At 36.1% G+C, this 15930-nt stretch overlaps 1 protein-coding gene across 10 annotated transcripts in view; it reads right to left on the bottom strand.

Annotated features, from left to right (window-relative positions):
- The window catches only part of Dlg2 (discs large MAGUK scaffold protein 2), a 2075786-nt gene that overhangs the window by 1804099 nt on the left and 255757 nt on the right, over positions 1-15930 (bottom strand). The gene's annotated exons all lie outside the window — the stretch shown is intronic.

The following is a 15930-nucleotide window of genomic DNA, read 5'->3' as shown; positions in this document are numbered from 1 at the left end:
AATTGACAGACTGCTGGCAAAATTAACAAAAATAGAAGACAGAAGACCCAAATCAATAGGATCAGGGATACCACAAGAAAAATTACAACAAACACCCAAGACAGCCAAACAATCATAAAGAACTATTTCCAAAATCTATAATCACTAAGGAAGGAAAACCTAGCACAAATGGATGGATTTTTACAGAAATATAAATCAACCAAAGTACACTAAGAAGAAATAAATCAATTAACTAAGCTAATAAGTTACAATGAGATAGAGGAAGCAATCAGAAGTCTGCCAGTAAGGAAAAGCCCAGGCTTAAAGGTCTATAAGACCTTTAAGAGGAGCTAATACCCATACTCCTCAAGCTCTTCCATGAAATAGAAGGAGAGGAGAAATTCCAAACTCATTCTATGAAGCCAATATCACACTCATCCCCCAAACCAGGCAAAGATCCAACAAAAAAGAGAGCTACAGACCAATCTCTTTGAAGAACACAGATGCAAAGCTCCTCCGTAAGATTTTAGCCAACAGAATGCAGAAACATATCAAAAAAATCATACATTATGATCAAGTAGGCTACATCCCAGAGATGCAGGGCTGGGTTAACATGCATAAATCAATTAATGTAATGCATCACATCAAGAGATCCAAGGTCAAGAACTACAAGATTTTCTCCATTGATGTGGAAAAGGCTTTTGATAAAGTACAATACCCATTCATGTTAAAAGCTCTGATGAAAATAGGAATACAAGGAACATACCTTAAAACAATAAAAGCATATATGATAGACCAATAGCCAATATTATGCTAAACAGGGAAAAACTATGACCAATTCTCCTAAAATCAGGAACATGGTAAAGATGCCCACTCTCTCCACTCCTCTTCAATATAGTTCTGGAATGCTTAGACAGAACAATAAGGCAAGAAAATGACCTTAAGTGGATCCACACAGGGAAGGAAGAAATTAAACTATCCTTATTTGCAGATGACATATACCTTAAGTACCCCCAAAACTCCACTTCCAAACTCCTAGAACTTATAAACCACTTCAGCAAAGTAGCAGGATACAAAATTAACCCACAAAAAATCAGTTGCGCTTATGTACACCAACAATGTACAAGCAGAAAGGGAAATCAGGAAAATGACACCATTCATAATAATGTCAAAAAATAAAATATCTAGGAATTAACCTAACCAAAGAGGTAAAGGACCTATTTTATGAAAACTACAAAAATCTAGGAAATGGAAGGGCCTTCCATGTTCTTGGATAGACAGAATCAATATTGTGAAAATGGCCATACTGCCAAAAAGGATATACAAATTCAATGTAATACTCCTCAAAATCCCATTGATGCTCTTTACTGAAATAGAGAAACAACCCAAAAATTCATATGGAACAACAAAAGACCAGGAGTAGCCAAAGCAATTCTAGGCAAAAGTAACAATGCAAGAGGGATTATGATACCAGATTTCAAGCTCTACTATAGAGCCATAACAACAAAGATAGCTTGGTATTGGCACAAAAGCAGATCTGAAGACCAATGGAACAGATTAGAAGATCAAGAAATAAAATCACATACCTACAGTCAGCTGATATTTGAGCCAAAGACATACAGTAGAAGTATAGCTTCTTCGACTATTGGTGCTGGGGAAATGGGGCAGCCACATACAGAAAACTAAAAGTGGACCCCAGCCTGTCACCACACACTAACATCAACTCAAAATGGATTAGAGACCTTAACATCAAACCTGAAACTGAAACTACTGCAGTACAGAGTAGGAGAGACACTTGAACATATAGGCACAGGCAGGAACTTCCTGAACAGAGTCCCACGGTCACAACAAATTGGAGAGGGACTCAACAAATGGGACTACTTTAAAATAAAAAGTTTCTGCACAGCTAAAAGACATAGCTACCAAACTAGAAAGACAACCAACTAATTGGAAAAAAATATTTACCAGCAATATATCAGACAAAGACCTAATATTCATTATATACAAGAAACTCAAGAAAGTAATCCCTCCCAAATCTAACAAACCAATCATTAAATGGGCAAGGAAACTAAAGAGAGATTTCTCAGAAGAGATAAAAATGGCAAAGAAACACATGAGGAAATGTTCATCATCCCTGGCCATAAAGGAAATGCAAATAAAAACAACCCTGAGAAACCACCCTAGCCAGTCAGAATGACCCACATCCTAAAGTCAGCCAATGACAAATGATGTTGGGGATACAGAGAAAGAGGAACGCTATTGCACTGCTGGTGGGAATGAACACTAATACCACCACTTTGGAAACAGTCTGAAGCTACCTCAGAAATCTATGACCCAGCAATACTACTCCTAGGCATCTACCCTGAGCAACAGGAACCAGGACACAAAGACACATGCACCTCCATGTTCATTGCTGCACTGTTCACAATAGCCAAGTTACAGAAACAACCCAGATATTTCAATACAGACTAATGGATCCAAAAATTTTGTTTACAATGGAATATTAGAAAGAACAAAATAATGGCATTCACAGGGAAATGGAAAGAATTTTTTAAGTGGGTAAGCCAAGATCAGAGAGACAAATGGCACATGACTCCCTGATATGTGATGTTAAAGCCAAAATGCAAGGAGATATGACATAGTTAACAGAACTCAAGAAACAAAGACATTTACTTAATTTGTCGTATAATTTGTAAATAACTCCATATTCTTGACCTCATATATGATTATATATATACATGTATATATGCATGTGTGTGTGTGTGTATATATATATATATATATATATATATATATATTCACATCTGAGGGAAGCTAGGAGGAGGGCACAGAATCAAAGGGAAATGGGGGAAAAATACAACAGAGGGGCCCATCAGCTAAACTGGACATTGATGAAAATGAACTAAGCAACTCAAAGGCAAAAAAGGAGGGAGAGAATGAGAGGGAAAGAGGGAATAGCTTATACTAAGTGAAAGGAAAGAAATGTACATATTACCCAATGTGGAAGAAACATTTGTATTGTGAGCTTATGGAATTCACAAAATTTATAGACCATGATAATGGCAATTTGCCTTGTGAAGGTTAAAATGTGTTTGTGACTTTAAGTGTCACTATCCCACAATACAGTGAAATCTGTGAAATTTATGTAATCACAATCTACATAAAAAATATTTTAAAAAATGGATCATCCACTATGTTGAAATTAACTACTGTATACAACATGTAGGTGGACATTGGAAGGAAAAACTGGGAGAGAGCAAAGGAAGAGGTGACATTGTCCAAAAATGTAATGTAACCATTATCTGACTTATGCAACTGTAACTAATAATAACTAAATTTATAATAACAAAAAAATTCATACACACACACACACACACACACACACACACAATTGAGATTCACTTTACCTCATTTAGAATGGCCATTATCAAAAAATCTTATAACAATAGATGTGGACAGGGATATGGCCAAAAATAAAACTACTACATAGTTGGTGGGAGTGTAAACTTGTGCAGCCACTCTAGAAAGCAGTATGGAGGTTCCTCAAAAGACTAAACAGAGAGCTCCCCTATGACTCAGCAATCCCATTTCTGGGCATTTACCCAAATGATCACAAACAAGGCCATAATAAAGCTACCAGCCCAGCCATGCTCCTTGAAGCATTATTTACCATAGCTAAGATATGGAACCAACCTAGATGCCCCTCGTAGAGAAATGGATCAAGATGATATGATACACACACACACACACACACACACACACACACACACACACACACACACACACACACACACACACACACACTATGAATTTCTATGCTTCCATCAGAAAGAATGGTTTTGCCTCATTCATAAGGAAATGGAAAGACCTGGAAAAAATTATATTAAGCAAAGTAAGTCAAGCCCAAAAAAAGTAGGTTACATGGTTTCCCTCCTTTGTAATAACTGGAATATGTCTGTTACATTCTTAACAGAAGATCACAATAGACCAATTGCTAAGTGCGTAGGACCATATATAATGAAGCATATCAACATGAATTCCAAGCATTGGAAACAAGAGGTTTTTATTACATCCTGTATGCAGTTGTTTCTATTTTTTCTGTTCTAGTTTTCTGTATGCTTTGTCTTATATACAAGGAAAAGGAAATGACAGAAGCAACAATGATTCTCACTTGACATTATGTTGAAATGAACTATACAACTTGGAGAGGAGGAGATCAGGGAGAGGTGAGCGGGAGAAAATGAGGGAGGGGATAATATTTTAAAAGAAATGTATGGGGAAACAAAGGAGGAAGCTACAATGCTTGAAAAGAAATGTACTCATTATCTTGCCCATGTGATTGTAACCCCTCTGTACAGTATTTTTACAATAAAAGTAAAAATTTAAATTTAAAAAAGAAATGTATTCATTACCTTAGTTATGTAACTGTAACCCCCTATTCATCACCTTTACAATAAAAATATAAAAGAAAATTTAAAATATGGATTAAGAATACCTATTGAGCAGAACAGAAAAAGATAGTAAAGCAACCAAAGGATTTACAAAATGGAAATCATTCCTGACCTTACCAACTACATCATCAGTGGACAGCTAAAAATGAAAAGTTTATTTCCTCATAGTAAATACTCAGTGTGAATTTTATTGTGATATTTTCATTTTTTATATTATCTATGTCCCTAGCTCCATGTGGTAAATCAAAGAAAGGTTGGACAAATGGAATTGCATGAAATTGCAGAGCTTCTGAATGGCAAAGGACATAGCTAGCAAGATCATTAGAAAGACCACGGGTTGGGAGAAGATCTCACTAGCCATACAACAGACAAAGGTCTCATATCTAAAATATACTTGAAACTCAAAAAATTAAATCCCCCAACAACAAATCTTCAAAAAAAGAACTGCCCGAAACTTCTCTGAAGAGGAAATAAGAATGGCCAATGTCAGACACATGAACAAATGCTCAACCTCTCCATCCATAAAAGAAATACAAATCGGGTTGGGAAGGTGGCTCAGTGGTAGAGCGCTTGCCTTGCATGCCTGAGGCCCTGGGTTCGATTCCTCAGCGCGACATAAGCAGGAAAAAAAAAGCCGGAAGTGGCATTGTGGCTCAAGTGGTAGAGCACTAGCCTTGAACTGGAGAGCTGAGGGGCAGCGCCCAGGCCCAGAGTTCAGGCCCACGACCAGACCCAAGAAAAAAAAATACAAATGAAAACAACATTGAGATTCCACCTCACCCTTGGCTATAATCAAGAACTCGAATAACAACAGATGCTGGAGGGGATGTGGATAGAAGGGAACCCTACTGCATTGTTGGTGGGAGTGTACACTTGTTCAACCACTTTGGAAAGTAGTATGGCGGTTCCTCAAAAGACTCCACATAGAGCTCCCCTATGACCCAGCCATCCACATTTGGGCATTTACCGGAATGATCACAAACAAGACCACACTAAAGCTCCCAGCACAACTATGTTTATTGCAGCAGTATTTACCATAACTAAGATATGGAACTAACCCAGATGCCCCTAAGTAGATGAATGGATCAAGAAAATGTGATGTGATGTGTGTGTGTGTGTGTGTGTGTGTGTGTGTGTGTGTGTGTGTGTGTGTGTGCGTGCATATACAATGGAATTCTATGCCTCCATCAGAAAGAATGACATTGCCCCATTTGTTAGGAAATGAAAAGACTTGGAAAAAATGATATTAAGTGAAGTAAGCCAGGCCCAAAGAAACATAGGTCCCATGGTTTTCCTTATTTGCAATAACTAGTATGTGTTTGGGAGAAGCAGAAAAGGTTAGATAAGATGATGTTAAGCGAAATGAACCCCAAGATAGGGCCACACATTGTTTTTTCTTCCTTACTATTGTTTCTAACGTATTTATAAGGTGACCTTTTTGTTGCTTTGTGTATGTCCCTCTCCCACAGTATAACCCCTGTTTTCACTATATTTGATGTTGGTATAATTTTGGGACTGGAAGGGAAAAAACAAATTGCTTAAATAGGGATACAGATTGAGATGTTCAAGACGTTATGTCAAAAAACGATTACAATTTAGGCGAGGGGGAGGAAGGGGGAGGGCGGAAGTGGGGAGGGAGGGTTGTACCTGAGGAGGTGGAAGGGAAGGGATGATAGGGGAAAAACAAAGGAGGAGGCAGACCTTGATAGTTATACTCACCATCCTTACTAGAGCCTAAAATTGAGCATATTGTGCTGGGCATTGGGAGAATCAGAAATTGCAAAATGGTATGTAAGAATTCTTGTTTGCAAGAAGTTTGTGATCTAATGAGGTTCATATAGTAATGAACAAGCACCTACACACCAATGTTTCTCAAACTTGAAGTGTGCTTATTTTTAAAGAAAAAAAATCAGAAATAGAAAATAATACGTTTGCAAAACATTCAACTTCATAATATTTGAGGAATGTAAAACACAAAACTATGCAAAAATTACTTATGTTTCCCAAAACTGAAATATATAAACTGAATATATTAAATATAGCAAGTGAGTATATTAAAGCTAGAAAACCAATAAACTTCAAATTGGCATTAATCAATGTTCTAAATGATGTATGGCTAAAAGTAAGCTGCTACTTCCAATAAAGGATACTGATGGGTTTTGTGTTATCCATGCTTTAATTTCACTTGCCCTTGGCTTGATATAAAATGTTTATTATAGGTTAAGTCTACCTTGGTCTCTTTGCAATAGCCTGACATTCAAGAGTACCATTTGTCTCTAAAATTGTTGTAAGCACATGTGCAAGTATAGGCCTCTGGGAAATTCTGCAGCAGAGCTGTTATAAAGTGGTTCTCCAGAGGATCCCAAATAAACTTTAGATTTACATATATATTTTGTTATTTGAACAGAAAACAAAAAATGGTTTGTTCTTTGTTTATTTTTAAGGTATTAGAGACTGAAACTAGGACTTTGTGTGTGCTGGGCAAATACTTTGTCAGTTGAGCCTTACCCAGACACAAAACATGTAATGCCAGCAAAATACACAGCTCAAGGTATATATCTAACTCTTTCCATAAACCAGTTTTTTTTAGAGTTTCTTGATCACTAGTAAGAAATACAGAGAGGAAAAAAGATACATTAGTATCATATAGGTTGAAGTTGTAGTTCTACTACCAACTAGATGTGTGACTTTGGACAAGTTACTTCTATAAGATTCAGTTTCTGCAAAAAAAACCATATAAAATGACAAAATGGCATTAGAATACAAAATTAATTCATATAGAAATTCATACTCGGCCTATAAAGAAAATACATTAAATATGATTTTGTTTTCCTGTTTCCAATATCCCTTGTTAAGTCTTTCTTGTGTTATTACTATTCAAAATATATTTATTTCACAAGTAATTTCTATATGTCTATTTCTTCTCTGTGCAATGAGAGTGAATACAGAGGAGAAAAATGAATACTCCATGCTTACCTTCTAAAAACTGCCTGATCCAAGTAGGAACACTGGACAGAAATATTTAAGACTATTAAAGAAATGTACCTGGCAAATGAATCGAGTTCCCAGGCTCCAGGCTTTCAACGTAGCTATAATGTCTGAATTTACCTGTTTCTAGCTCTTCTAACACTTTAAGAAATGTGAACAGAGACTTGGCCTGTAGGTGATCCTGTTTCAATGTATTCTGGAAAGTCAAAGCTTTCCTAGCTCTCAATACTATTAAGCAAAGAAATGGTATGAAAACCATAAATTTGGGGATTTAGGACAAAGTGAATACCAGAAGTAAGGCAGAGACCATAAAGGGTAGTCAATGAACAATATACAAGAAATGAGAAAACCCAAAACTGAATAAACCACAGAAGGCAATGGCAGATTGGTCAACTACATGATGTAATGAAAGGAGAGGCTGACCTGTCCTCAGTGCATGAGCTGTGTGTTCCACAAGCATCTGTGAAGTGAATGAATGGCTGAGGTATGTCAGAATAACCCCAAAAGTAGAACAGAGGAAAAGCAAGGGAAAAACTTAAAGTATGAAAGAGAAATCTAAGTATGGAAAAGAAGAATGTCTTATAAAATATTAAAATAAAGTTTGTACAAGTTATATTAAAAATTTAATTTGACAGACTGTAGAGGGTGGAGAAGAGAGAGATACAGAAAGAGAAAGCCAAAATTACTACCCAAATTCTAAGCATGTGGAAAGATCTTTTTTTAGTAAGTATGGAATTTAATTATGAAGAGAACTACTTTATATGGGAACAATTTTTCTAGTACCTTTTAGAAGATTTTGACTAACTAGCTGACAGAGTCATGAGGAGATCATTTTTCTCTAAACCACAATGATCTCTTTCCTCAGTTTCACAGGAATATTGAATTACCTCAGAGTAAAAATATAATTTCCAAGGGCAATTTAGAAGAGGTGCTACATCATGGAACCAATTTCAAAACTGAAAATAGACTCCCTTCTAAGAATGCTGATGCCATCCTCTATCCATGGGTTCTCTTGTTTAGTGTCCTATTGAGTTAGTTTCACTGTGTTTAATTGGATAATGAATGTTAAACATTTTAGATTTATATTTTTTGGTAGCAACATGTACTTGTATCAAAAAAAAACAAACAAGAAAGGGAAATAATTTGGCTGAATTCCAAATTTTAAAAATACTAAAAGAGGAGAAAAAAAAGGACCATTAAAAAAAACTTCACTGACTCACAAAATATACTAGTTATTCTGTTTGACTCATTTCACAACTATTGCTCACTTTTATCTTCCCTGATCTATGTCCCTGGATGTTGATTTCTATAGATAGTAAGATTCTTTACCTTTTGGCTTCTGGTTGGGATCAATTAATGTGAAGCCCTGGTAGAAAAACCAGAGTATGAGAGTAAATACCCAACCAGCTTCCTTTTCACCAAACAATGTTTTGCCAGTGATGGCTGTGCCAAAGCTCTTATCAAATCCTCAACAAATCTCTCATTTCTCAGCTTAACAGTAATGATGTCTCTCATGCTTTTTGTTTCCCCTAACCATTACATCTTCATAAATAATCTTCCCAATAAATTATCTTTAATCAAACCATTCATTTCCCTCCAGGATTGTGATTTGAAATTGGGAGAAGATCTTCCCTATCCATACAATGAACAAGGATTTCATATCTAAAATATACCTGGAACTCAAAAAATTAAATCCCCCAACAACAAATCCTCAAAGAAACAACTGCCCAATAAATAAGTGGGCTACAGACTTAAAGAGAAACTTCTCTGAAGAGGAAAGAAGGATGGCCAATAGACACATGAAGAAATGCTCAACCTCTCTAGCCATAAAAGAAATGCAAATCAAAACAACATTGAGATACTACCTCACCCCAGTTAGAATGGCAAAAATCAAGAACTCTAACAACAGATGCTGGAGGGGATGTGGACAGAAGGGAACCTTACTTCATTGTTGGTGGGAGTGTAAACTTGTTCAACCACTTTGGAAAGCAGTATGGAGACTCCTCAAAAGACTCCACATAGGGAAGCAGAAGCTCCTGTGTACTCCAAGTGAGAAGTGCTGCTTCCATGAGTGGCGATGGCCTCACTGGCTCCACTCCCGCCGCCCTTTAAGAGCATTCAACATCACCTGAGGACAGCCCAGGAGCAGGACAAGCGGGACCCGGTGGTGGCCTATTACTGTCGACTATATGCTATGCAAACTGGGATGAAGATTGACAGCAAAACTCCTGAATGTCGTAAATTTTTATCAAAACTCATGGACCAGTTAGAAGCTCTTAAGAAACAGTTGGGTGATAATGAAGCTATAACTCAAGAAATAGTTGGTTGTGCCCATTTGGAGAATTACGCTTTGAAAATGTTTTTGTATGCAGACAATGAAGATCAGGGTGGGCAATTTCACAAAAACATGATCAAGTCCTTCTATACTGCAAGCCTTTTAATAGATGTCATTACCGTATTTGGAGAACTCACTAAGGAAATGAGTGTACATCCTTTACTATCTTAATAGGGGAAGATGATAATGTTGTATATTAATAAAACTATCAGTTTTACAAGTCGTTTAAGGATTCAGGTGGACCTGTTGCAACAATGAGAAGTACAAAATGTCATGTCAAAACCAACTTTACAATGTCAGTGTGGGGGGGGAGGGGGGTATAATTGGGTGGGGGGAGGGGGGAGGCTGGGAAGGGAGGTGAAGGGTAAACAAAGGAGGAGGCTGCAATGCTTGGTAAGAAATGTATGCATTATCCTGCCCATGTAATTGTAGCCCCTCTGTACAGTATGTTCTCAAATAAAATAAAATAAAATTTAAAAAAATGACAAAAAAACTATCAGTTTTATTATTTGATTTAGAGTAGCATGTTCGTCAGAAATGTAATGTAAGCAAAAATATGGAATATTTAGAAAGCAAACACAATACATTTTATTTTTGTTGTACATTCTTTAATTCTAGTGAGTTTTTTTTGTCTTCATATGTATGGCTATTATATTAAACTGCATCAGTTTAGAGTTTGATTTTTGTTATTGCTTATGTTTTAACCATGTATGTTAAGTTTCTGTACTATTAGTTGTAAAGGTTTTATGACCATTTCATTTCTAGGCAGAAGGATTATTGTTTATAATTTCTGTTATAAAGTGATATGATATATTAAAGAATATTTCATATTCATTTTATCAGTTCCATTCTCAAAATCACTCTGAGAAGCAGAGTTTATACTCATATTACTTTTAATTCTTGGGACTACAACTGGCTTTTCAATTGTCATGGGACATTTGCTTTCAAAGGGGAGAATTCAGTCTAGAGAAGTACTGTATAGAGAAGAAAAGGCCACATATGAGGTAGAGGTGCGTAGTGCTGGTGATCTGAATGTTAAGAGAATTTGTTTTTTGTTTTGTTTTGTTTTTTGTTTTTTAATTGTGAGAATACCATACAGATGGGTTACAATTACATGGGCAAGATAACGAGTACATTTCTTATCAAACATTGTTGCTTCCTCTTTGTTTCCCCTTCCCATCCCCCTTCCCATATTCCCCTCACCTACCCCCACTGGATCCTCCCCCCCCCAAAGTTGTAAAGTTAGTTTTTCAACATAATGACTTGTTTACATCTCATTGTTGCAATGGGTCCACCTGTATCCCTAGTTAAATGATTTGCTTTTGCCCTTCCCCTCCACAAATTATACCAACATCAAATACAGTGAAAGCAGGGGTTATACCATGGGGGAGGGACATACAAAGCAACATAGAAAACATCTTATAAAAGAGATTTTTTTCAAAAAATGACCAGCTTTTGGTAAAGTGCAAAGACAACATAAAATCTATGAGTCAGGTATTTCTACTTGGTTAAAAGAGGTAATTTCAGTACTGCAAAAAGTCCTGGCAAGGTAAGCAGTGGCATCAACTCTCTCACAGTTTCTCAGTATAATATGAAGACTTAAATTTACTACTGATTTGAATACTTTATGCCTAAAATAAGATGCAAACATCTGTATTAATGTCCTTATTTCAAGGATATCAAAAGGCTTAGTGCTAAGTTGGTATTTCAAATATTTCTGCAGTCACATTTTCTTATTTTTTAATCTGTAGATGGAAATAACATTTAGACTTGTTTGCACAGAACTTCTTTCATAACTCTTATAAAAAATACTAGATCTCATTTAGTCCCTGGATTTTTCTTGGTCTAATTCCTGATACTTCTTTCCCTTTTAGTTTCATGTCATTACTCATACTTGTACAAAACTAAATAAAGTAGATGTTTTCTTTAGTCTTCAAAAAAAAAAAAAAGACTCCACAATAGAGCTCCCCTATGACCCAGCAATCCCACTTTTGGGCATTTACCCAAATGCTCACAAAGACCACACTAAAGCTACCAGCACAGCTATGTTTATTGCAGCATTATTTAGCATAGCTAAGATATAGAACCAACCCAAATGCCCCTTGGTAGATGAATGGATTAAGAAAATGTGGTATGTATACACAATGGAATTCTATGCCTCCATCAGAAAGAATGACATTGCCCCATTTAGGAAGTGGAAAGACTTGGAAAAAATGATATTAAGTGAAGTAAGCCAGGCCCAAAGAAACATAGGTCCCATGGTTTCCCTTATTTGCAATATCTAGTATATGTCTGAGTCAAGCAGAAAAGGTCAGATAAGTTGATGTTAGGGGAATGAACCCCAAGATAAGCATTCAAATGTTTTATTTTCTTTCATGCAATTGTTTCTAACATATTTATAAGATGATTTCTATGTTGCTTTGTATGTCCCTCCTCCACAGTATAAACCCTTCTTTCACTGTATTTGATGTTGGTATAATTTGTGGAGGGGAAGCGCAAAAGCAAATCATTTAACCAGGGATACAGGTGGACCCATTGCAATAATGAGATGTACAAGTCAATATGTTGAAATACGAACTTTAGGAGAAGGGAAAAAACAAATCGTTTAAATAGGGTTACAGGTGGACCCATTGCAACAATGAAATGTACAAGTCGTTATGTCTAAAATGAACTTTACAACTTTGGTGGGGGGGACGGGGGAGGATGGGAAGGGGAAACAAAGGAGGAGGCTACAATGCTTGATAAGAAATGTACTAATTATCTTGCCCATGTAATTTTAACCCCTCTGTACAGTATAGTATTTTCACAATAAAAATAAATAAACAAACAAACTTTTCAACTTTGGGGGGGGGATCGGATGGGGACAGGTGGGGGGAGTATAAGAAGGGATAGGAAGGGGAAACAAAGAGGAGGCAACAATGCTTGATAAGAAATGTACTCTTTATCTTGCCCATGTAATTGTAACTCATCTGTATGGTATTTTCACAATAAAAAATTTTTTTAATATTTATTTTGTTTAATTATTTCCTATAGCAAGTAACTTTATTGCAGCATTCTCTTATCTGCCTCATGTCCTTAGCATGACCTTCCTTAGGTTATAGAAAATGGAAGAAGTAAATAAGTAAATTGTGAGCCTAAGCATTAAGTAGGCTTTCCAGTCTCAAACAAGGGACATGCCCAGGTTAACCTACTAGTCACAGATGGAGTCCTGCCAACAGAAGGTATAACAGAGCCATACCACTGAGACACACAAATATACTAATATCCCAGAGAACATTTTCATGAACACAGTCAAGTCCAGCAGAACTTAATCTAAAACCTTTAAGACAATCGCAAACTAACTCATAAATCTGTATGAATTTTTTTAAACTGTTTTAAACCACTGATTTTTGGTATGGCTTCATTTTAGGCAAATTCATAGAAACAGCAAACTAACAAAATTCCTTTTTACATATACTTGGCCATATACTCTGCACAGTTGTCTATTAATAAATAAGCAGCTGGCCTTCAGTGGCCCATTCCTGTAATCCTAGCTACTCAGAAGGCTGAACTTCAGGATCCCAGTACAAAGCCAGCCCATGCAGGAACATCCATGAGACTCTTATCTCCAATTAACCACTAGAAAACTGGAAGTGGCACTGTGGCTCAAGTGGTAGAGCACTAGCCTTGAGCTTAAGAGCTGGCCCAGAGTTCAAACCCTACGATAGCCAAAATAAATAAATAAAGACAATAAAAATGTTTTTCTCTCCTATTAAAACCAAATTATATAGTAGTAATTTGTAGAAACTACTTATCCTAGTAGAAGATTTCCAATTGAGATTTAGATGAAAAATATCCTCATAACTTTATAGTCACGTCCTTTATAACCTGACTAGATTTTTATACTCTTACTCCATATTCTCCCTGCTCTTCCCAATCACCAGATCTACCCAAATTTACCAGTAGCAATTGGTTTGTGCATTCTCTCAAATCTGTTGCCTAACACATATTATTGTTTCTGCCTGTAAAGATTTCTGTCTCTTATCCCTTACTTGCCTCTGGTATCATCTTACATGATTCCCAGTCTGGGGCTGCTACTGTTATTGTAGATTAGTAATTACCTAACCTTACCTGTCTTACAGCCACTATTATATCACTGTACCTTAACCATGAGTTCCTTGAGGACTAGGACTTCAAAATCATCTGTTTATTACCCTATTTCTACAAGAAAACACATTGATTGACACAGAAATATTGACAAAATAATTTGTGAAGTTATCAACTACCAATTTGCCCAGGAAATGCTTTTTTGATGATTGATAGAAGAAGGAATTGAGGAGTAAGAATCTGTCAGTCCTAAAGCAGTACTATGTAGAAGCGAAGGTACACTGATTCCTGGCTCTTGACATCAATGTCCTAGTTATGTACCATAGTCTGAGGTACATACTCCTTGAAGATATCTCACTTCCTTTGTCTAGTTCTTTGCTCACTAAGCACTCTCATGCTGGCAAAGTTCATTACTGAGTAGAAGTTATATTGGTTGGGAGAAAATAGTGAAGACAAGCCCTTATTCTAAAGCCAACCATACTTTAAAGAAGTAGGTTAAAATAAATCTTTTTTGAGAAGTTAATCTCTTTTGAATGAACTTAAAATTAATTGTAGGATTTCCAAAACTAGGGCTAAATCCTGACTTATAAAAAGTTCACCAAAGGACATTCCCTTCACCCCAGGAGGCCTGGTTTAAAAAGAAACAGCAGATGTCTTTGGAAATCTATTTCCTAATAGTTCTCTATGAAGGTAGCAACTGCTTTAGGAGAGAAAAACTAGAAAATTCAGACTGATAGGATAGCAAACCCAGATGCTGTCCTTGTTGCTAATGGAAACAGGATTAGACTAGATGGGAACTGTAATTAGGCTCTTGGCTTTTATATCTGACATGTTTACAGCCATCGTGCTATTCTGGGTGTTCTTACATAACATTTATATCTGATGCTATAATAGGCATTTTTGTGATCCTACTTTCCTCTTCTGAGTGTCTCTGACATGCAAGCACTCTTTTTTTCCAAGTCTCAACCTGAAATGTTACTCATACGTGTAGGCTCTGTAAACATTTGCATTTTCATCATACCATCTTAGCACATTGACTACTAATGATTCCACATTGCTATTTATTTGGTTAATTTCCCTCTTTGTGTGTAGCAGAGGTGTGCAAGCTGTAGCCCATAGACTAAATCTTTCCCACAGCCTGTGTTCACATGACCTTTGAGTTAAGCATGGTCTTTACATTTCAAAAGTATTTAAGAAATACAAACAAAAATACGGAAAATGGAACAGGAATCATGTAGTTTACAAAGTCTAAGATATTTGCCACTTGACTTATTACAGAAAATGTGCACATCTTTATGCAGTATTACACACTACATATCGTAAGTGAAGGTGATGTACCTAGTATTTGATAATGACAATAATAAAGATAAGGAATGATGTGATCTTTATTATTTGTGAGAAACTATGCTAAGTATAGTTAATGATAGAGATCACCTCACTAGCCTACATAAACACTCCTTGAGAACAGTTCTATTATTAGCATTGTTTAAAGATAATAAGAAGTTTAAGCAATTTACTAACTAATGGTCACACTCATTAGTGGAAAAACAAAGATACAAAACCATATATTCTAATTTAAAAGTACATGCTGTAATATTTCCAAAATTTAACAGTCACATCATCCCTGAGTCCCTTTACAAAACAATCTGAGAAAGGATATGGTGTCTGGTGAACTGCTCCATCACTAGACAGCTCCACACTTACAAGTATTTCCAATGTCATATTTGTATCCTCAGAACTACGTGAACTAAATTGTTATTTAGTGCACAAATTCAAATATTCAAATTTATCCCATATATCTTCCGAGGTTTATTTCATCTTATCCATCCTCCAGAACTCTTCAATAGTTTTCATTTAATAAAATTTCAAGGCTTTCTCACTACCTCAACCATACTCCTTGTTTCGCATTAGAAGTATATTATAAATTAAGAGCTAGTGGGAACTATAAAATGCCACATATCTCAATTGTTCTCCAGTTCCATAAACCTGGGCAACATTCTTTTTTACATGACCATAGATTTTGCATAGGTTCTTTATCTCTCCAAGCAATGTTCTTCCTTCTATTATAAGTAAAAATTCTAATCATTTTCA

This window comes from Dipodomys merriami, unplaced genomic scaffold, assembly GCF_024711535.1.
Source record: "Dipodomys merriami isolate MVZ:Mamm:240054 unplaced genomic scaffold, mDipMer1.0.p SCAF_25, whole genome shotgun sequence".
NCBI lineage: Eukaryota > Metazoa > Chordata > Mammalia > Rodentia > Heteromyidae > Dipodomys > Dipodomys merriami.
The sequence above is the reverse complement of the archived record's forward strand: the minus strand, read 5'-3'. Positions and strand labels throughout refer to the sequence as shown.